The following is a 24,125-nucleotide window of genomic DNA, read 5'->3' as shown; positions in this document are numbered from 1 at the left end:
TGCTTCCTGTTAGCCAGTCAATCCTCTGTCCATGCTACCATATGCCCCAAACACCGTGAGCTTTTATTTCCACCTTAACCTTTATTGTGGCTTTATAATCTTATCAAATGCCTTCTGGACAGAGCAGAGTTAATACTCCATTTTTTTCATTTGCATTTGTAAAACCAGAATGTTACTTTACAAAATTGAAATGAACTATCTAACTCACCAAGTCTAATTTGTTTTTAACTTGCATGACAGCACTTATTCTCTATTGCCCTTTTCCTTCCTTTTTTTCTTTCCCACCTTTGTCCCCTCTTCTGTGCTATATTTGCTACAAATATAGCACAGAAGGTAATGAAATGGTATTGGTGTAAAGGCCCTTGATCACACAAGTGGCATGTAAATATGAACCAAAAAACTGGTTTGACATTCGTCACTCTTCAAATGTCTATTAAAGTGCTTTAAAAATATCTCTGAAAAAATCTTCACTTTTGGAGTTGGAGTTTGGCAAATGGAGTATGATATTCAATGTGAAATGCAAAATTGTCCATTTTGTCAAGTAGCATAAAAAAGCTGGACAAATACCTGATACAATAAATTAATCTGAGATTTCAATTATAGAATCACAGAGATGTACAGAACGGAAACAGATCCTTTGATCCATTTCGCCCATGCTGGCCAGAAATCCTAAATTAATCTAGTCTCATTTGCCAGCATTCGGTCCATATCCCTCTTAACCCTTCTTATTCATATACACACCAGATGCCTTTTAAATGTTGTAACCGTACCAGCCTCCATTACTTCCTCTAGCAAGTCATTTCATATACGCAACACCCTCTGTGTGAAAAAGTTGCCTCTTAGGTCCCTTTCAAATCTTTCCCACCTCACCTTAAACCTATCCCTTCTGGTTTTGGATTCCCCTATCCTAGAGAAAAGACCTTGACTACATCCTATTATGCCCCTCATGATTTTATAAACCCCTATGAGGTCCCCCTCAGCCTTCGGTACTCCAGGGAAAACAGCCCCAGCATATTCAATCTCTCTCTTTTGCTCAAAACTACCAACCCTGGCAAAATCCTTGTAAATCTTCTCTGAACACTTTCAAATTTAACTAAATCTTTCCAAAAGCAGGAAGACCAGATTTGAACGCAGTATTCCAAAAGACTGTGGCTGTTTGTATTGTCATTATTCTGGAAGTGTTTTGTAAATTGGCTATACTGACCTCCTGGCCAGCAGTTGTTACATGTTTTAAAAGTTTTTTGAAACATCAGAAATCCTCCATACATCAGATTGTTACTATTCTTGCTCTTGAGATTTGAGTCACTTCTGGTGGCAGCAATACTAAACACCAAGGAGTAAAAACTGAATCATGCTATAGATCATCTTCAGCTGTATGTGTGCATCATGCTCTGATGAAAATATAAAATTTTCCAGAACTGGCCTTGTCCCAAATAGTGAGGGATTGATTTTGTGCTGTCAAGGGTTCAGCGTTGTGGTGAATTTTAATTGTATTTAGAGTTCAGGAGCATTGTGCCTACACTTTACATTCTGATTATTGCCTCAGTCATGAGCTGACAGTGCATGGATCTTTGGGATAATATCTATGACTTTTTATTATTAATTCTTTACTGAATTTCATGGCAATCTGCTGAGAACAAATCTAATGAAAAGTGGTTACAATAAAGTAGCAGAACAAGTATATCATTGCACCTTTTCTTCTTTCTACTGACAAAACTGCTTAAGCATCTTGCTGTTGCTCGTTCTGCAAAATGTGAGCTCTGAAGATGGACAAGGGAGATCTAGTAGATGTAGTGTACCTGTTCTTTCAGAAAGCTTTTGATAAAGTCCCACACAGGAGGTCAGTGAGCAAAATTAGGGTGCATGGTATTGGGGGCAAAGTATTAACTTGGAATGAAAGTTGGTTGGCTGACAGGAAACAAAGAGTAGTGATAAACAGCTCCATTTCGGAATGGTAGGCAGTGACCAGTGGGGTACCGCAGGGATCAGTACTGGGACCACAGCTTTTTACAATATGATACAGAAGGTGGTATTAGCAGTAACATTAGCAAATTTGCTGATGATACTAAACTGGGTGGCAGGGTGAAATGTGATGAGGATGTTAGGAGATTACAGGGTGACCTGGACAGGTTAGGTGAGTGGTCAGATGCATGGCAGATGCAGTTTAATGTGGATAAATGTATGGTTATCCACTTTGGTGACAAGAACAGGAAGGCAGATTACTACCTAAATGGAATCAACTTTGGTAAAGGGGCAGTACAGAGAGATCTGGGTGTTCTTGTACACCAGAATGAAGGTAAGCATGCAGGTACAGCAGGTAGTGAAGGTGGCTAATAGCATGCTGGCCTTCATAACAAGAGGGATTGAGTAAAGAGGTTCTTCTGCAGCTGTACAGGGCCCTGGTGAGACCACACCTGGAGTACTATGTGCAGTTCTGGTCTCCAAATTTGAGGAAAGACATTCTGGCTCTTGAGGGAGTGCAGCGTAGGTTCATGAGGTCAATTCCTGGAATGGCGGGATTACCTTACACTGAAAGACTGGAGCGACTAGGCTTGTATACCCTTGAGTTTAGAAGACTGAGAGGGGATCTGATTGAGACACATAAGATTATTAAAGGATTGGACACTTTGGAGGCAGGAAACATGTTTCCGCTGATGGGTGAATGCCGAACCAGAGGACACAGCTTAAAAATAAGGGGTAGACCATTTAGGACAGAGACGAGGAGAAACTTCTTCACCCAGAGAGTGGAGGCTGTGTGGAATGCTCTGCCCCAGAGGGCAGTGGAGGCCCGGTCTCTGGATTCATTTAAGAAAGAGTTGGATAGGGCTCTCAAGGATTGTGGAATCAAAGGTTATCGAGATAAAGGCAGGAACAGGATACTGATTAAGGATGATCAGCCATGATCATATTGAATGGTGGTGCAGGCTCAAAGGGTAGAACCTATAGTCTATTGTCTATATGATTCAACCGTCTTTTCTTCAATGGCTTTTGTAGATGTACTTATGGTCTCTGGTTTTCATGCTCTGGTACATGAAGTTTGATATTTAGGATTGAGATTATAAGAAAGTTCTTCCCTCAAAGGGTTGTGACCTTATAAATTCTTTACCCAAGGAACTGTGGATGCTTCATCACTGAATACATTAAAATCAAGGAGTGACAAAAGTTTAGACATGAAGGGATTCTATGGATATTGGGATAGTATGGGAAGTTGCAGCCATCAGAAGTGATTTTAATTAATTTCAGAACAGGTTCAAGTAGCTCTTGTTTCTTCTGCTTTTATAATAATACTTTCAAAATGAAAAATAACTTTGTTACAATAAAAGTAGAAAGATCTGGAGGAATTCAGCAGGTCTGGCAGCATTTGTGGAGAAAGGATGAATGCTGCCTTATTCAGAGTCAGGTACCAGAGTATCAGTATCTCTGACACTCAGTCTGTTTACCTGCCAGCCTGGGCTCCCCGATTGGACCAGATTAACAGCCCCAATCAGGGAACTCATATTCTATGAGGTCCACATGACTGACTTTGTTCCAATCACTACATTCCCCCACCCACCATGAGTCCACAGACATAGGCAAGGTGCTTTTTCTTGGAGAACTCCAGGGGCATTTTAGCACCAAGATTCCTCCAACTTGGCATCCGATATGAGCAGTGTGTAATGCACGGGAGCCCTCCCTTGCGCCAGGAGCTGCTCACAGAATTTCACTCTCTTCTTCCTGCAACAAAACTGTCGACGTGGCTTCTTCCATCATGTCCATCTCAGAGTCATAGGACTCAACAATGCTTGATAGAGGGGGATATCATTTCTGACTGTTCCGAGGGTAGGGCAAATTTCATGTCCGCACTATTCGCGGCTTTTAAATGGACCTCATGCTGGTTTAGGACCGTTGAACCTACCTCAACTTTATCCGTTACTGGACCTGACCTCGCATCAACCATGCCTCTTACCCACGTAGGGCCATTTCCGAGATTCTTATACCAAACTGAGTCCCCTGTATCAAAATGTCTTTCTCGCTTGGCGGATATTCGTGTCCTGATGCCACTTCATGTCCACCTCCTCTCCAGACCCAGAAAGATCCTGGTACAGAGTCTTCTACCCATTAGCCACTCTCCTGGTGCTACACCTGGAGTTGCATGTGGAGTCGACCTATAATCAAGCAAGAACAGTGACAGCTTGATTTCTAGCAAAGGCTGTAGGCTGTTTCTTTGAGCCAGCCTTCGAAGTTTGGACAGCTCTTCCTGCCAGGACATTGGATGATAGATGATATGGAGCTGACCTTGTATGTCAAATTCCATTCAACTTTTGGAAATATGTAATTTCTCTGCCGGTAAACAATGGCCTGTTATCTGTGACCAACACTTCTAGGACTCTGTGTATTGAAAAAGTTGCACGCAGTTTTCCTATCATCATTCCAGTGTTTGAATAATGGACATCTAACCACTTTGAGTAAAGGTCTACAATGACTCAGAACATTTAACGCATGAAAGGACCTGCATAGGCGATGTGCAACTGAATCCAGACTTACCTGGCCATTCCCACAAATGTGGGAGAGTTTCTGGCAGTAACAATACTAACACAGTTCTGTCTGCACCCAAGCCTGGCCACCAGACATACCTTCTCACTAACATCTTCATTTTGAAGACCCCTTGATGGCCCTGATGGAGTTTAGAAAGTATTAGATGGTGACTTTTGCTCAGTCTTGCTCCCCAGAACAATATGCTGTCATCCACCATGAGCTGGCCTCTCCAAGTCCAAAACGGTTTCAATTGTAGCTGGGACGGCCATTTGGTTTTCCAGCATCAATACCTGTTGTTTCAGATTTGAAAGAACTGGATCTTTCTGTGTCCAAAGTCTGATATTGCGAGGTGTGACTGGGAGCATGATGAGCTAGCTGCTGAGCCCAGAGCGGGACTCTGGCACCGGCATTGAGGAGGCGGCTGGCAGAGGGGCAAGAACAGGACCCGACATCAGCTGCTACATCAGCAGACGCAACTTTGGTGACGAAGGCCCAGAGATGAAAGATGGTGCCTGAAAAGTCATGACTTTGATGTTGGCAGGGTCTGGCGCTGGCAGCAGCAAAGCAATGGCGGAAGGGTTACAGACTCTCTTTAATCTATATTTCTTTATATTATTGTTCTTAAACTATTAAAAATGGCACCAGACCATGGTGACAGGAGAAGCTTTTCACTGTAAAATACATGTGACAATAAAATCACTCAAAACCAAAATTTTATATCATTACAGACTCCTCCCTCGAGGGTTACCACGAGTGTTGCATCTGCTAACAGAGGGTAGCTTGGTGCATCCACATTTGCCTGGACGGTGTTCTAATTTGTAATTAGAAGAACTTAGAATTAGAGGACTCTGCTGAATGCAGTCCAAAGTACTGCCTTATCCTCTTTAAGCAGACCTAGTATGAATTTGTGATCAGTGAATATCACACAATTTCATCCATAAAAAGGTATCAGTGGAATTTCCTGACTCTATTTAGAGCACAGAACATTACAGCGCAGTACAGGTCCTTTGGCCCTCGATGTTGCATCTACCGGTGTAACCAATCCAAAGCTGGGGGGCAGGGGGAATTGGGGAAATTGGTGAAGTCCATCAGTCTCCTCATGTCCCCTCCCCCCACCTTACCCCAGTTCCAGCCTTCCAGCTCATGACCTGTCCTACCTGCCTATCCCCCTTCCCACCTATCCACTTTACCCTCCTCTCTGACCTATCACCTTCATCCCCCCCCATTCACCTATTGTACTCTTTTCTACCTTCTCCCCAGCTCCACCCCCCTCCCATTTATCTCTCCACCCTGGAGGCTCCCTGCCTTCATTCCTGATGAAGGGCTTTTGCCCGAAACGTTATTTTTCCTGCTCCTCAGATGCTGCCTGACCTGCTGTGCTTTTCCAGCACCACTCTAATCTCGACTCTGACTTCCAGCATTGGCAGTCCTCACTTTTGCCTACCATTCTCATCCATATGTTTATCCAATGACCAGTTAAATGCCCTTAAACTTGGCGAGTCTTCTACCGTTGCAGGCAGGGCGTTTCACACCCCTACTACTCTCTGAGTAAAGAAACTACCTCTGACATCAATCCTACATCTATCACTGCTCAATTTAAAGCTATACCCATCATGCTAACCATCACCATCCGAGGAAAAAGGCTCTCATTGTCCATCCTTTCTAACCCTCTGATTATCTTATATGTCTCAATTAAGTCACCTCTCAACCTTCTTCACTCTAATGAAAACAGCCTCAAGCCCCTCAGCCTTTCCTCGTAAGACCTTCCTTCCATACCAGGCACCATCCTAGTAAATCTCCTCTGCACCCTTTCCAAAGCTTCCACATCCTTCCTATAATACAGTGACCAAAGCTGTACGCAATACTCCAAGTGCAGCCGCACCAGAGTTTTGTACAGCTACAGCATGATCTCATGGTTCCAAAACTTAATCCCTCTACCAATAAAAGCTAACACACCATATGTCTTCTTAGTAACCCTATCAAACTGGGTGCCAACTTTCAAGGATCTATGTCACTCGACACCGAGATCTCTCTGCACATCTACACTACCAAGAATCTTACCATTAGCCCAGTACTCTGCATTCCTGCTACCCTTTCCAAAGTGAATCACCTCGCACTTTTCTGCATTAAATTCCATTTGCCACCTCTCAGCCCAGCTCTGCAGCTTATCTATGTCCCTCTGTAACCTACAACATCCTTCGTCACTATCCACAAGTCCACCGACCTTAGTGTCACCCACAAATTTACAAACCCATCCTTCTATGTCCTCATCCAGGTCATTTACACAAATGAAAAACAAACTTTGGATTTTGGGTAATCCAAGATGGAGGACAGGAAAAATTTCTGGCTTTAAGAACTGCTCCTTTTTTTGAGGTATTTTAGGTGTTGGAGGTGATTTCCTCGAATTCTAGGAGCAACAATTACTGTTTTATATGCTGTTGTATTGTTTTGGAACTTTGGAAAAAAAAGTCAAAACAACAGCAATTTTAAAAGGGAGAAGACCAGACAAAGGAAGCACATGGTGAGGTCAGTGCAAGAGAGAGAGAGAGAGAAAGAAATTGACACCACAATGAATCTGCACAATTACTGCCTTTGCAGTTTGAATTCATGTATCGCTGGACATTGGAGTGTGTCTGGGAAAATTAACAAACAGTGAAACACTGATCTTGGAGGAACTTGCCTGGGAGAGATCACAGCACAGAAGCAGATACGTGAACAGTTTAGGTGTGACCTACAGAAAGTCTGCACTAGTGAATAGAGTGGGTACTTTCTTGATTATATTGTTTTGAGATATGTCTCAATTAAACTTAAAGTATAAGCCATAATTATTAATTTAACCTGGGGCAGTGTTTTGTAGAGGAATAAGATGGTGTTATTTTCTGGGTCTGTAGATTGTGAAGGAGCAAAAAAGGGCTTTAGTAGAGTAATATGTTCTTCTTGTCAGATGTGGGAGTTCAAAGAGAGTTTGTTGGTTGCAAATCTTATCAGATTGAGTGGATCGGTTGGAGAGACAGATAGAAGCGATGAGGAATTTGCAGCAGCAACAGTATGTAATGGATGGCAGTTATAGGAAGGGGGGAAAGTCTCAGATACAGTCACATAGATGGGTTAACTCCAGGAAGGGTAAGAGAGGTAGGCAGCTAGTGCAGGAGTCTTTTATGGCTATACCCATTTCAAACAGGTATGCTGTTTTGGAAATGTAGGGGGTGATGGATTCTCAGGGGGATGTAGCACAAACAGCCAAGTTTCTGGTATTGAGACTGGCTCGAATGCAATGAAGGGTACGTCAGGTTCCAAGAGATCAATTGTGTTAGGGGATTCTCTAGTCCGAGGTACAAACAGATGTTACTGTGGCCAGCAGAGAAAAAGCAGAATAGTGTGTTGTTTCCCTGGTGCTAGGATCAAGGATGTCTCAGGGAGGGTGCAGAATGTTCTCACAGGGGAGAAGGGCCAGCAGGAGGTTATTGTCCACATTGGAACCAACGACATAAGAAGGGAAAAGGTTGAGATTCTAAATGGAGATTACAGAGTTAGGCAGGAATTTTAAAAAAGACATCCTCGAGAGTAGTAATACATGGATTACTCCCGGTGCTACGAGCTAGTGAGGGCAGGAATAGGAGGATAGAGCAGATGAATGCATGGCTGAGGAGCTGGTGTATGGGAGAAGGATTCACCTTTTTGAAACACTGGAATCTCTTTTGGGGTAGAAGTGACCTGTACAAGAAGGAGGGATTGCACCTAAATTGGAAGGGGACTAAGAGACTGGCAGGGAGATTTGCTAGAGCTACTCGGAAGGATTTAAACTAGTAAGGTATGGGGGGAGAGGTGTGGTCGGGTGGGAGTTGGGACCCAGGAAGATAGTGAGGAAAGAGATCAATCTGAGACTGGTAAAGTTGAGAACAGAAGAGAGTCAAACAGTCAGGGCAGGCAGGGACAAGGTAGGAACAATAAATTAAACTGCATTTATTTCATTACAGGGACCTAACAGGGAAGGCAGATGAACTCAGGGCATGGTTAGGAACATGGGACAGCGATATCATAGCAATTACGGAAACATGGCTCAGGGATGGGCAGGACTGGCAGCTTAATGTTCCAGGATACAAATGCTACAAGAAGGATAGAAAGGGAGGCAAGAGAGGAGGTGGAGTGGCGTTTTTGATAAGGGATAGCATTACAGCTGTGCTGAGGGAGGATATTCCCGGAAATACATCCAGGGAAGTTATTTGGGTGGAACTGAGAAATAAGAAAGGGATGATCACCTTATTGGGATTGTATTAATAGAGGAAAATTGAGAAACAAACTTGTAAGGACATCTCTGCTATCTACAGGGATGGTGCAGGGGGGAGGGTTTTGGATTCTTGGATAATTGGGGCTCTTTCTGGGGTAGGGTGGGACCTCTACCAGCAGTATGGTCTTCATCTGAACGAGAGGGGTACCAATATCCTGGGGGGGAGTTTCACTAAGGCTATTGGGGTGGGTTTAAACTAATCCAGCAGGGGGATGGGAACCAAAATTGTAGTTCGAGTATAGAAAAGGTTGAGAGTAGGGAGATCCGAAATCAAGTTTCAGGGACGCAATATGGCACTGGCAAGCAAGAAGTTGGTTTGAAGTGTGTCTACTTCAACGCCAGGAGCACCCGGAATAAGGTGGGTGAACTTGCAGCATGGTGTGGTACTTGGGACTTCGATGTTGTGGCCATTTCAGAGACATGGTTAGAGCAGGGACAGGAATGGTTGTTGCAGGTTCCAGGATTTAGATGTTTCAGTAAGAACAGAGAAGATGATAAAAGAGGGGGAGGTGTGGCATTGTTGGTCAAGGACAGTATTACAGTTGCAGAAAGGATGTTTGGGGACTTGTCAACTGAGGTGGTATGGGCTGAGGTTAGAAACAGGAAAGGAGAGGTCACCCTGTTGGGAGTTTTCTATAGCCCTCCGAATAGTTCCAGAGATGTAGAGGAAAGGATAGCAAAGATGATTCTCAATAGGAGTAAGAGAGACATGGTAGATGTCATTGGGGACTTCAACTTTCCAAATATTGACTGGGAACACTATTGTACGAGTATTATAGATGGGTCAGTTTTTGTCCAGTGTGTGCAGGAAGGCTTCCTGACACAGTATGTAGACAGGCCAACAAGGGGCGAAGCCACATTAGATTTGGTACTGGGTAATAAGCCCGGCCAGGTGTTAGACTTGGAAGTAGGTGAGCACTTTGGTGATAGCGATCACAATTCTGTTATGTTTACTTTAGTGATAGAAAGGGATAGGTGTATACCACTGGGCAAGAGTTACAGCTGGGGGAAAGGCAATTACGATGCGATTAGGCAAGATTTAGGAAGCATAGGATGGGGAAGGAAACTGCAGGGGATGGGCACATTAGAAATGTGGAGCTTATTCAAGGAAAAGCTCCTGTGTGTCGTGGATAAGTATGTACCTGTCAGGCAGGGAGGAAGCTGTAGAGTGCAGGAGCCGTGGTTTACAAAGGAAGTGGAATCTCTGGTCAAGAGGAAGAAGAAGGATGAGATGTGAAGGCTCAGTTAGAGCACTTGAGGGTTACAAGGTAGCCAAGAAAGACCTAAAGAGAGAGCTTTAGGGGATTCTATTCTATTCCTTATTTTTAGGATGCCATCTGGGTAAATAGAAAGCTGAGGTAGGCCTTGCAAAATGTTTTCCATTATCTGCTGAAAAATTTAACAGCCTAACAATACCCCAAGTGGCAGTCTGCTATTTTGGCACTACCTTTATCGGTATTACTGTAGTATATCTCTGGAAATACTGCTCTAAATTACAGGTAAACATGGTTCATGTCCAACTCTGTGAAGACAGGCTGTCTCCAGGATTGGGTATAAATCCTCTATTGAGGGACTGAGTATTTATCCAGATGTTAAAAATGGTTTACAATTTGTTTAAAATCACCACAAAGGTGAAGTGACCCATCAGGCTTCAAAATCGGTATGACCAGTCCTGCCCTGTGGAAGTGGTAAACACTTGGCATACTGCTGCATGATGGGATATTTGACTGAGGGGAAAGGTATCTTGGCTCTCAGGTTTGCAGCTTTAGTGGAAAAATACGGCTAGAGATAAAGACTGAGGTTGTATAATTGTAATTTGACAAAATATAGGGAAGGTATCTTGAGCTCCTTATTTTCTCTGTCCTTGAGCAACACCAAAGAACAAAGGAGATAGCTGCACTGCGCTTATCTTTATCTTGAAATATTGTAAAGTGCGGACTGTAAGCAAAGTTGCTTGTAACATTGTATAAGTGTAGGCTGACTCTTCAGCTCGAGAGAGTGCTTAGATAGTGTCAACTGTATCAGCCTCTCCGTGAATTCACCAAAAATAAAGCCTTAGAAATCTCAGATGATTTAACTTCCTCAACATGCCCATTCTGCACATTGGACCAGTTTGATGATTCCTTCACTTTCGAGCCTTCTGATTTCTGCCTCTACCTTTTCCTGTAAGGCAAACGGCAGTAAGTGAGCCTTGCAAAATCATGGAATTTCTTCCCAGTCAATATGTAAGGTGGCCTTGGCTTCTCCAACAGTCTCTAGATCTACCTGAAAGACTTCCTGGTATTTAATTAGAATTTCATTCTCAGTAAAATTCTAATTGAAAAATGTTGAGCCAATCTAGGTGAACTTCTCTCAACCAATTTCACCCCATTAAGCCAGGGCCCCAGCCTTTTACTACAATCACTAAACTAGCTGCTTTTCATAAGATATCAGAACTGAAACTGTACCCTTCATCTGTAAAGGTTCCCTAGAATAGTTCTCAGTCTAGCCAAGGTCTTGCGCAAATTTAAGGGCTGGAGCCCAGAGCGAGTTTTATTTAAGACTGGTCCTGTGATCACTGACATGGCCATGCTGGTGTCAACCTTCATTACAACTGGATTACCATGTAACCATATGTTTATCTTGACTAAGTTACAAATCACACAACACCAGGTTATAGTCCAACAGGTTTAATTGGAAGCACTAGCTTTCAGAGTGCCGTTCCTTCATTAGTTTATCTTGACTGGCTCTGATACTGATATTTTACTCAATTTAGGTCTAGTGGGACTCTTTTGCTATCTCAGGTCCGTATACCGGCAGCAACTACAATGGCTTGCTGGCCCATTTTAACCGATAAGCTGAGGCTTGGCTTTGTTTTGGGGTTTTGCTGCAGGTTGACCTGGACTCATGTTTAGGATATGTCCTCAGTGAGGCCACGCAATTACCGGCACTGAAATAGTGGACCTGGACTGGCAAGGATGTCCCCTTCCATTGGAATACCCTGCAACGCAGATGCTCCACTTGCTGCATTTTCCAATGATAAAGCCAGATGTAGTGCCTGTTTGAACTACAGCTGGGCTTCAGCTCAAGGTGTTTTTTGCATGACCATGTCATTAATCCCATATACCAGACAGTCTCTAAGTGTCTCAATAAGAGTTAACCCAAAGTCACAGGCTTCTGCCAGTCGTCTTTACCTCAGCAAAAATCCCAAAAGGTTTCCCCAGTCTTCGAATTGCCAAGGAAAACGATAGCGTTTCATAATTAGAGGAGACTTGGGGTCATACTATTCCTTAACTATGTCCATCAATCCTTGAAAGGTTTTAGTATCTTCTGCCTCAGGAAAAGGTAAACTCCCAATGACAGAAAAGCTGCCACTGCACAGGCTGTCAGGAGAATTACTCATTGCTTTTCATCTATCACAATGTCGTTTGGTGGAAAAGAATAACACATTCTTGCCTTTACTGAGGTTGAACAAGTCAAGCTTTCTAAACAAAGGCATGAGGTAAGAAATGCTTATCCCAACTCAAAGACAACTGTCATGAGCAAGTTTTCTCAGGGTCATGCTTTACTTCTGTCACCAATGAAATAACTCCACAGAGTTGGTATCCCGTCACTCCTTATTCAAACATAAATAGTCCTTGACTTTAGTACTACCTCATTCAGGTTCAGGTACTAGAGTGTCAGTATCTCTGACAATCACCATTTTTGATATTTTTTTTCTTTTTTTGTGTGTGTGCAGGTGTGAGACACAGTGAAAAACACAAGGTGCACAAATCTTTATTCAGTTCCCACCACCAGGAAGAAAGGAAACACCCAAGTGGCCAGTGGTAAGCAGTGCCCTTCACGTCAAAGGGCAATGCCACATGATCAAACAGTGAAGGGGAGGGCAGGGATTAAACCAAAATAGAGTTGGAGTGGGAAATAATGCACTCCACTCCCTGCGGCGCCCACCTCTCCCCGAAAATCTTGAGGGAGTTGGTGGACACCTGAGCTCTGACATACCTACTCACCATTTTTGACATGTCAGCCTGGGCTCCCTGATTGAAGCAGGTTAGCAGCCCCAATCAGGGAGCTCATATTCTATGAGGCTCAGCTGGCTGACCTTGTTACAATGGCTACATCAACTAATCTTCTTTACACAAGAAAATCCCTCTTTACTCAGGATCAACCTATGAACTTTCTCTGGAATGAATCCAAAACATGTATGTTCTTCCTTAGATGAGGAGACAAAACCCAGCCTCATTCTTCAAGGCATTCATGTTGACTTTGGCCTCTTTGTCTCATTTCACGTAAATTTTAAAAAAAACTTTGCTATCCATTCTTATATTACCTTCAAAGTTTACCTTCTCCCTCTTTATAACATTTTTGGTCATGTTTTGTTTATTTTCAAACTTCTCAATTCTCTGTCTTATCACTAACATTTGCCACATTTTATGCTTCTTCTTTTAATTTGACACTTGAAGTCAAGTGGTGTGCAGGGCGTTCTAGCTAGGTGGATAAAGAACTGGTTGAGCAACAGGAGACAGAGAGTAGTAGTTGAAGGGAGTTTCTCAAAATGGAGAAAGGTGACCAGTGGTATTCCACAGGGATCAGTGCTGGGGCTACTGTTGTTTGTGATATACATAAATGATCTGGAAGAGGGCACTGTTGGTATGATCAGCAAGTTTGCAGATGACACAACGATTGGTGGAGTAGCAGAAATCATAAGGGACTGTCAGAGAATACAGGAGGATATAGATAGACTGGAGAGTTGGGCGGAAAAGTGGCAGATGGCTTTTAATCCAGACAAATGTGAGATGATGCATTTAGGCAAGTCTAATTCTCGAGTGAATTATACAACGAACGGAAGAGTCTTGAGAAAAGTTGATGGGCAGAGAGATCTGGGAGTGCAGGTCCATTGTACCCTGAAGGTTGCTGCACAGGTGGATAGAGTGGTCAAGAAGGTATATAGTATGCTTGCCTTCATTGGACGGAGTATTGAGTATAAGAGCTGGCAAGTCATGTTAAAATTGTACAAGACATTGGTTCGGCCGCATTGAGAATACTGTGTACAGTTCTGGTCACCACATTACCAAAAGGATGTGGATGCTTTGGAAAGGGTGCAGAGAAAGTTTACGAGGATGTTGCCTGGTATGGAAGATGCTAGCTATGAAGAAAGGTTGAGTAGGTTAGGTTTATTTTGACTAGAAAAAAGGAGATTGAGGAGGGACCTTATTGAGGTTTACAAAATCATGAAGGGTAGAGACAGGGTGGATAGAGACAAGCTTTTCCCCAGGGTGAAGGATTCAATAACGAGAGGTCACGCTTTCAAGGTGAGAGGTGGAAAGTTTAAGGGGGATACACGCAGCAAGTACTTCACACAGAGGGTGGTGGGCGTTTGGAACGTGTTGCCAGCAGAGGTGGTAGAGCCTGGCACGGTAGATTCATTTAAGATGTGACTGAACAGATGCACGAGTAGGTGGGGAGCAGAGGGATACAAATGCTGAGGAATCGACCAACAGGTTTCGATAGTACATTTGGCTCAGGCTTGAAGGGCCGAAGGGCCTGTTTCTGGGCTGTAAATTTTCTTTGTTCTTTGTTCCTTGGATGGTCCTGGCTGGTTTATCTCCTTCCTTGAATTCTCTTCGTTACTGGGATACGTCTTAATCACTGGTATATTTCTTTGTTGTGAATCATAAACTATTTGCTTAAACATCTGCCATTGTTCACCAACTGTCCTCTTTGCTGAACTCCTTTCCCAGTGACTCCATCCAGGTATGCCCTCATTCCTTTTTAATTACTCAACATACATTTAGCACAGGTATATTCTAAAGAAATTTCTAACTTTCATACTGAATGCTGAATTCCATCATGTTATGGTAACTATTTCCAAAGGGAACCTTTACTTTGAGATAATTTATGATACCTGCCTTGTTTCACATTACCAGATGCAAAAAGCCTTGTTCCCTGTTCTGATCTAGGACATATTATTTGGAAAAATGTCCTGTATCTGTAACTGGCATATATATCCTTATTCCAAAACCTTCTCCTCTTTCTATTCTACAGCCCTTGTTATTGAGTTTGCCAGATTACAGTTTCGGTGAAGCCCATTCCACTGATCCATCTCCCTTCAACCTGAGCACTGACATCATGTTCCATGAACTGAAATCCATTCCTCCTCCAAGCACATATTTGACTTTACACACCTTACGCCAGTTTGCCTGTGACTCTGGTCATATTAGCGCAACTTATATTTATAGATATTTATTTTGTTTCACTTGCAAGTAGAAAGTATAGTTAAAAAGGACAAAATGCAGATTTAGAACAGCAGCGTGGGAGCAGTTGAATAATTCTTTCAAAGAGCCAGCATAGGCAAAATGGGCTGACCAAGTTCCTTCAGTGATGTAAGATTTTTGATTAAGACAACCTGACCTCTAATTTGCCTTTGATTGCTGGTGGTCAACAGGGCACCGGGGTAAGAGTGATCACTAATCATTTGCTTCAGATTTACCCCAATCACCAAAGGGAAGCACCAGGCATCTGTTCAACACCTCGGTGAAATTGTGCTTTTCTTACTCATTCATGGGACAGAAAGAACAAAGGAGCAGGAGTAGGCCATTCAGTCCTTTAAGCGTGGTCCTCCATTCAATGTGATCATGGCTGATCACCCAACTCAACACCCTGTTCCTGCCTTCACCTCATACCCTTTGATTCCTTTAGCCTTAAGAAGTATATCCTGTCCCATCACCAGGACAGAATCCTAGATAGCTAGCTAATATTGAATCAATATCTGTCCATACTGAATGCAAATTGGAGAAAGTACTGAGGTGATCTTTACAACTTGAAAAAGACCTATTGATACCGACTCAATCTTGTGTTTTAACCAATTCTCAATCCACGCTGACATATTACCTCTACCATCAGGATGTGGGCATCACTGGCTTAGCCATCCCTACGCCTGGAGAGGGTGTGGTGAGCTGTCTTCCTGAATCTCTGCTGTCAATATGGTGTAGGATTTTAACCTAGCAATGGTGAAGGAATGGTGATATATTTCCAAGTCTGGGTGGTGAAGGGCTGGGAGGGGAATTTGCCCATGTTTGTGTCTCTACTACTATTGTCCTTCTAGATGGTCAATCTCACATATTTAGAAGGCGCTGTTGGAAGAGCGTTGGTGAGTTGCTGCAGTCCATCATGTAGATAGTACAGACTGCTGCCACTATTCGTAGGTGGTTGGGAAGTGATTGTTCAAGATGTTAGAGGTAGTGTCAATCAAGGGGGCTGTTTCTCCTGAATGCTGTCCAGCTTCTTGAGTGTTGAAGAACTCATTCAGGCAAGTGAGAAGTATTCCATCACACTCCTTATTTGTTGTTTGTCGATGATAGTAGGATTGAGGAGTCATGGCATGAGTCACTTGCCACAGTATACCTCGGCCCTGGCCTGTTCTTATAGCCACTGTATTTATATGGCAAGTCCAGTTGAGTTTCTGGTCAATGGTAACCCCAAGGATGTTGATAGCGTGATGGTACTAGTGGATGCACATGTTGGAAACAGTATATTGACAAAGTACTACATCACTGTGCAAGGGCAGATGGACAGCCTGATAAAAGGTCAACTACATAACATGCAGCTACTATTGTTTAAGAGGTGTGCAGTGTCCTTTGCTTGTTCAGTAATAAACATTGCACGTTTCATTAACACCCTGCCATTATGCGATATTTAAAGAAGTCAACCTTGATTACTTTGGAAGAATTATTTTTTGGCGCATGTGTGTTCAACTAACACTAACTAATTTCATGGAAGCAAGTGGTTGACTTTTCACATTTAAAAAAAATTGCACCTTTTCTCCAGACAGCTTGCTTTATAAAATTACAACGTAAACCGCCTACAGCAATGCAGAGTTCAGAAGATACCTTGGCAAGACCAGACACTACCAGAGAGAGATGATAAAACTATAAGCAACCTTAAACTCTGAGGAATACAACAGCAGCAACAAGCAATGCTGAATAATACATTAAGTCGAGGTATAGAATCATGTGTGACTTCAGTTCAACCAAAAAGTTATTTCTTGTGCTGAGTGGTGCTTGCCTAAATCTTTCTGCCTCTCTGTATCACTCTCATTTAAGAAATGCATTAAAAATCAACTTCTGTACCCAAGTTCTAATATTTCATAATGTTACTTGGCATTGAATTCTATTTCAAAATTCTGTCAAGACCTGGGGATATATTATTTTGCTGGAGACCTCTGTAAATGCATACAATTGATGTTATTGTTTGCACAAATAACAGACATTCTACTGGGTGATAACAGAAAGCCTTGCATTTATAGGTTTGGAGATGCCAGTGTTGGACTGGGGTGTAGAAAGTTAAAGAATCACACAACACCAGGATACGGTCTAATAGGTTTATTTGGAAGCACTAGCTTTTGGAGCACTGCTCCTTCATCAGGTGGTTATGACAATCACCTGATGAAGGACCAATACTCTGAAAGCTAGTGCTTCCAATAAACCTGTTGGACTATAAACCTGGTATTGTGTGATTTTTAACTTTGAATTTATATAGCACATTTTGCAACCTTGGGGCGTACCACAGTGTACAATTCTGCAGGATAAAGGTTCCACTTTTGAAGCTGGTCAGAAGTTCCCAGTTCTGCATAAGAATCATTTTGGACAATTTCAGAGATGGCTAGGAGAAAGTGAGGACTGCAGATGCTGGAGACCAGAGTTGAAAAATGTGGTGCTGGAAAAACACAGCAGGCCAGGCAGCAACCAAAGAGCAGGAGAATCGACGTTTCGGGCATAAGCCCTTTTTCAGGAAGATTCTCCTGCTCCTCGGATGCTGCCTGGCCTGCTGTGTTTTTCCAGCACCACATTTTTCAATATCAGAGATGCTGTCAAACCTACTGACTTTCAGCAGTATTTTCTGCTTTTATTTCAGATTTCCACCATCCACAGTATTTTTCTTTCATTACAACATGTCCTAGTGATGTTCACTCATTTGGGACAAGTTAGAACAAGGCAACCATGGACATTTGCCAGCCCCTGTATTCAAGGCTGAGTAAATGAAGAGGGCAGATTTGCAGAGAAGTGACATGCCACAAGAAGTCACACAAATGTTAGATTTGCTTCTAAACCAAAATCTAAAACTACATCAGCAGAGTTGCCAATTCTCAGCAATTAACATTTCAGTAAGTTTACACGATAGCTGTAGCCTCTGGAATCATGTAGTAACTGAATTGTTTTCAACTATTGTAAACTGCACAACACAAACAGGATTTACTCTGGTGCCATCTGCTTGATTTCGGTTTTGGTTTTGGAAATAACTGACAGATATCATTGCTGTGCTCTGTGCTGGCATGGGAGGGCTGCACAAAATGCCTACTATTAAAATTACACACAGACACATCACCATCTCATTGTAATGTAACTCAGTTGGTCAATTCCTTTTATCTTTTGTACTAACTTCTTTTGAGGCTGAATGTAAGTATTTATGCTCTGGAATCCACAGCTCCCCACATGGAGGCAATTTACATCATTTGCAGACCTAAGTGGTAACTCCATATCAAAATCCCTCACGCTCTTTGAATTGCCTTTTACCTTCTTTACTTGAAACATGGAACAAAAGATTCACAGATAGGGACTGTGATAGATGCAGTGGAGTTGCTGCATTTTGCATACCTTTGAATGCACAACACAATTCAAGACTGATCATAGCTATAACTAAGCTATGTGACCTAGCAAATGAAGGGAGTGGGTGTGGGGGAAAAAAAAACAAAGCTGGAGAGGTTAAATGGTACCTCCTCTGACTGCATCACCAATATTTTGTTGTTTCATTTAACTTATGCTGTAATTTTGTGATAATTTTTCCTGTCTTCATTCATCCACCTTGCCTGACTTCTTCATGGTCTACAATCCTGCATTGTCCATAGTTCCCTCCTACATGCGAGATATAATGTGTAGATAAAGAATTCCTCTTCATTCCTGAACCCTCCCTTGAAACCTATTTCTCTTCCAAGGGGTAAAGGAAGAGAGAAAGCACTGTTGTCCTTTAACACAGCTCTATTCGATAGAGGTTGCATGTTTTAGGGCGAGCACATCTTCAGCAGCACTCTAGCTCTATGCAGGATCAGTAAGTGGCCTCAGCACAGACACCTGTTCATGTTCAGGAGCTAGTGTGTGGACTGAAGAACCTCAGCTGGCATGTCTGCTGAAGGGTCAATACCCAGACACCTATCTTCAGGTTTAGGGGATGCACACACCGTGCTGGAACATAACAAGTTAGTGAACCTCTTCCAATACTGGATCCAGTTCCTGTATATCACACTGACTGTGTCAGCTAGCTCCATCGAGCCCTACTCAATCTGCCTTGACTGCCTTGTTCGCTTCCTCACAATCTCCAGGAACACTTTCAGATACATTGATGAGAATTAAGGTGTAGCCTTGTCATTAATTCCAGACCATTGAACAATCTCACCTCCATTTCTGTCCTAACCATCTATTAATTGGCCACCAATCCATGCCAATTAAAGAGGTGTTAAATGGATTTTTCCTTCTCAGGGCTAGGGCCAAAGTTCAGGACCAGACCCAATTTTAGTCTCCCAGCTCAGGAAGGAAAATCTTGCCTTTTGTAAGTAGTTTATAAAACGGAGTGTCTATTCTCAGTAACTTCACAGAATGGTTAAAAATCAACCACATTGCTGTAGGATGGGAGTCACAGAGACCCCAGCCTGGAAAAAGACGCCAAGTTTCTTTCCCCAAAGGATGTGAGTGAACCTGAGGGTTTATGATCATTCAACAGCTTTATAATCATTTTAACTGACACAAGCATTTTCATTCTGGTCTCAAAGTGCCCATGATGCAATTACAAATTCGATTTCTCTGGATTCTGGCTCATTTAGACATAATGGGGGAACAACATGCCTTTCTTCCACTGGGAGGTGGAGTGGACAGTGAAGAAGGTTATGTCAGAGTACAATGGATCTTGATCAGATGGGCCATTGGGCTGAGAAGTGGCAGATGAAGTTTAATTAGGATAAATGCGAGGTGTTGCATTTTGAGAAAGCAAATGAGAGCAGGACTTACATACTTAATGGTAAGGTCCTGAGGAATGTTGCTGAACACAGAGACCTTGGAGTGTAGGTCCATAGCTCCTTGAAAGTGGAGTCACAGGTAGATAGGATAATGAAGAAGGTGTTTGGTATGCTTTCTTTTATTGGTCAGAATATTGAGTACAGGAGGGAGGAGGTCATGTTGCAGCTGTACAGGACATTGGTTCGGCCACATTTGGAATATTGTGAGCAATTCTGGTCTCCTTCCAATTGGAAAGATATTGTGGAACTTAAAAGGGTTCAGAAAAGATTTACAAGGGTTGGAGGATTTGAGCTATAGGGAGAGGCAGAACAGGCTGGGGCTGTTTTCTCTGGAGCGTCAGAGGCTGAGTAGATGACCTTATAGAGGTTTACAAAATCATGAGGGGCATGGATAGAATAAATAGACACGGTCTTTTCCCTGGAGGGGGAAGTCCAGAACTAGAGGCAGAGGTTCAGGGTAAGAGGAGAAAGATATAAAAGGGACCTTAGGGGCAACGTTTTCACGCAGAGGGTGGTACATGTATGGAATGAGCTGTCATAGGAAGTGGTGGAAACTGGTACAATTACAAGATTTAAGAGGCATCTTGAATGGGTATACAAATAGGAAGGGTTTAAAGAGATATGGGCCAAATTCTGATAAATAGGACGAGATTAGTTTAGGATATCTGGAACATGGGACTGGGATGACACAGCAATTACAGAAACGTGGCTCAGGGATGGACAGGACTGGCCGCTTAATGTTCCAGGATACAAATGTAACAGGAAGGATAGAAAGGGAGGCAAGAGGGAGAGTGGCGTTTTTGCTGAGGGACAGCATTACAGCTGTACTGAGGGAGGATATTCCTGGAAATACATCCAGCGAAGTTACTTGAGTGAAACTGAGAAATAAGAAAGGGATGATCACCTTATTGAGATTGTTTTATAGACCCCTTAATAATCAGTGGGAAATCGAGAAACAAATTAGTAAGGAGATCTCAGTCATCTGTAAGAAAAATAGGGCGGTTATGGTAGGGGATTTTAACTTTCCAAACATAGACTGGGACTGCCATAGTGTTAAGGGTTTAGATGGAGAGGAATTTGATAAGGGTGTACAAGAAAATTTTCTGAGTCAGTATGTGGATGTACCTACCAGAGATGGTGCAAGACTTGACCTACTCTTGTGAAATAAGGCAGGGCAGGTGACTGAGGTGTCAGTGGGGGAGCACTTTGGGGCCAGCGACCATAATTCTATTAGTTTTAAAATAGTGATGGAAGAGGAGCGACCAGATCTAAAAATTGAAGTTCTAAATTGGAGGAAGGCTAATTTTGATGGTATTAGGCAAGAACTTTCAAAAGCTGATTGGAGGCAGATGTTCGCAGGTAAAGGGACGGTTGGAAAATGGTAAGCCTTCAGAAATGAAATAACGAGAATCCAGAGAAAGTATATTCCTGTCAGGGTGAAAGGGAAGGCTGGTAGGTATAGGGAATGCTGGATGACTAAAGAAATTGAGGGTTTGGTTAAGAAAAAGAAGGAAGCATATGTAAGGTATAGACAGGATAGATCGAGTGAATTCTCACAAGAGTACAAAGGCAGTCAGAGTATATTAAGAGGAAAATCAGGAGGGCAAAATGGGGACATGAGGTAGCTTTGGTAAATAGGGTTAAAGAAAATCCAAAAGGTTTTTACGAATACATTAAAGACAAAAGGGTTACTAGGGAGAGAATAGGGCCCCTCAATGATCAGCAAGGTGGCCTTTGTGTGGAGCCGCAGGAGATGGGGAGATACGAAAGGAGTATTTTGCATCAGTATTTACTGTGGAAAAGGACATGGAAAATATAGAATGTAGGGAAATAGATGGTGACATCTTGAAAAATGTCCAGATTACAGAGGAGGAAGTGCTGGATGTCTTGAAACACATAAAAGTGGATAAATCCCCAGGACCTGATCAGGTGTACCCTAGAACTCTGTGGGAAGCTAGAGAAGTGATTGCTGGGCCTCTTACTGAGATATTTGTATCATCAATAGTCACAGGTGAGGAGCTAGAAGACTGGAGGTTGGCAAACGTGGTGCCACTGTTTAAGAAAGGTGCTAAGGACAAGCCAGGGAACTATAGACCAGTGAGCCTGACCCCGGTGGTGTGCAAGTTGCTGGAGGGAATCCTGAGGGACAGGATGTACATGTATTTTGAAAGGCGAGGACTGATTAGGGATAGTCAACATGGCTTTCTACGTAGGGAATCATGTCTCACAAACTTGATTGAGTTTTTTTTGAATAAGTAACAAAGAAGATTGATGAGGACAGAGCAGTAAATGCGATCTATATGGGCTTCGGAAAGGTGTTCGACAAAGTTCCCTATGGGAGACTGATTAGCAAGGTCAGATCTCATGGAATACAGGGAGAACTAACCATTTGGATACAGAACTGGCTCAAAGGTAGAAGACAGAGGGTAGTGGTGGAGGGTTGTTTTTCAGACTGGAGGCCTGTGACCGGTGCAGTGCCACAAGGATCGGTGCTGGGTCCACTACTTTTCGTCATTTATATAAATGATTTGGATGTCGGCATAAGTGGTATAATTAGTAAGTTTGCAGATGACACCAAAATTGGAGGTGTAGTGGACAGCAAAGAGGGTTACCTCAGATTACAACGTGGTCTTGATCAGATGGGCCAATGGGCTGAGGAGTGGCAAATGGAGTTTAATTTAAATAAAGGTGTTTGGTATGCTTTCCTTTATTGGTCAGAGTATTGAGTATAGGAGTTGGGAGGTCATGTTGCAGCTGTACAGGACATTGTTTAGGCCAGTGTTGGAATATTGTGAGCAATTCTGGTCTCCTTCCTATCGGAAAGATGTTGTGAAACTTATTTCCGCGTTGTACTTCTCTATGACTCTATTCTATTCAGCTGTGAAAGCGGGAGCTGTCCAGCACCTCGGTGCTGAAACAACTTTCAGCAAGCAAACACCATGTTCTTCAGTGAAACCAAAGCCCAGCCTATCTCAACATTCATAGCAGAAAGAAAGGCGCTGGGACCTGACTGAACATTTAAGCAGGGAAAAAGAGATCAATGCACAAAGCTAGGAGCAAATCTGGAGCAAACAAATCTAGCTGGTATTGATTAAAATAACTCTGCTTTTCTATTCATCTCCTAAAATATTAATGAAAGTAATTAAGACTGAAATCCCAGGTGTTGGAGGATGGCTGCATTGTCAATAGCCACTTAGAATGAAAAGACCTGTCTAAAGGAACCTGTTCCAGAAACATAAATTAACCAGCTACACTTACGACAGAAATATAACTCCAACTTCTATTTATGTAGTGCCTATAATGCAATAAAACATCCCTAGGCACTTCACAGAATACTGGAAAAACAATGACACTGAACCGTTGTAAGGAAATGTTAGGACAAGAGACCAGAAGCCAGGGTTAAAGCAGCAGGTTTTGAGGCAGCTTCCTAAAGGAGGAGAGAGACATGCAGAGGTTAAGGGAAGTAATTCAGAGGGGTATTGTTCAATATTTGCTATTTAGTTGTTAATATTTAAAGCAAAAGGATGACAGTTTATTCACAAGTTTCCTCAAATCTGCACATACCATACGTCCTATGTCAGAAAAATTGGCTCATTTAATTTCATATTAGTTTCTAACTCCGGTTAGTTCCCACTTGTAAGCAGATCAGGATACCCCAGTATATCCTTGGGAAGGATATACGAGCATTGGAGGGAGTACAACGTAGGTTGAGAAGACCAATATTCAGACTTGAAGAGTTAAGTTATGAGGAGAGATGATACAGATTAGGCCGGTTTCTCTAGAATTTAGATGATTAAGAGGTGATCTCATCAAAGTCTTCAAGATATAATTAGGAAAATACAGGGTAGACAAAGCTGAACTATTTCTACTGGTTAGGGATTCTGGAAGGGGGTTAGGGGTCATAGTGTAAACAAATTAGCTCAGGATAGATGTGAGGAAGCACTTCTACACACAAAGAGTGTTAGATGTTTGGAATTCTCTTCCACGAATGGCAGTTGATACTCAGTTGTTAATTTTAAATGTGAGATAGATAATTTTTTGTTAAATAAAGGTGTTAAGGGATATGGGCCAAAGGGAGGTACATGGAGTGAGGTCACAGATCAGCCATGATCTCACTGAATGGCAGAATAGCCTTTCAGAAATGAATGGCCAACTCCTGTTCCTATGCTCCGATATAATGTTACTTTATTTCAATGAAATGGAGTCTGAAATAACTCCACAGAAGCCGGTCTCCCATTACCAAGTCACAATTTATTTGCACATGGAGACTCCTTGTCA

The sequence above is a fragment of the Chiloscyllium plagiosum genome, unplaced genomic scaffold (assembly GCF_037043375.1).
Source record: "Chiloscyllium plagiosum isolate Xiang-an unplaced genomic scaffold, Cpla_swu_hap1 HiC_scaffold_25, whole genome shotgun sequence".
NCBI classification, from domain to species: Eukaryota; Metazoa; Chordata; class Chondrichthyes; order Orectolobiformes; family Hemiscylliidae; genus Chiloscyllium; species Chiloscyllium plagiosum.
The sequence above is the reverse complement of the archived record's forward strand: the minus strand, read 5'-3'. Positions refer to the sequence as shown.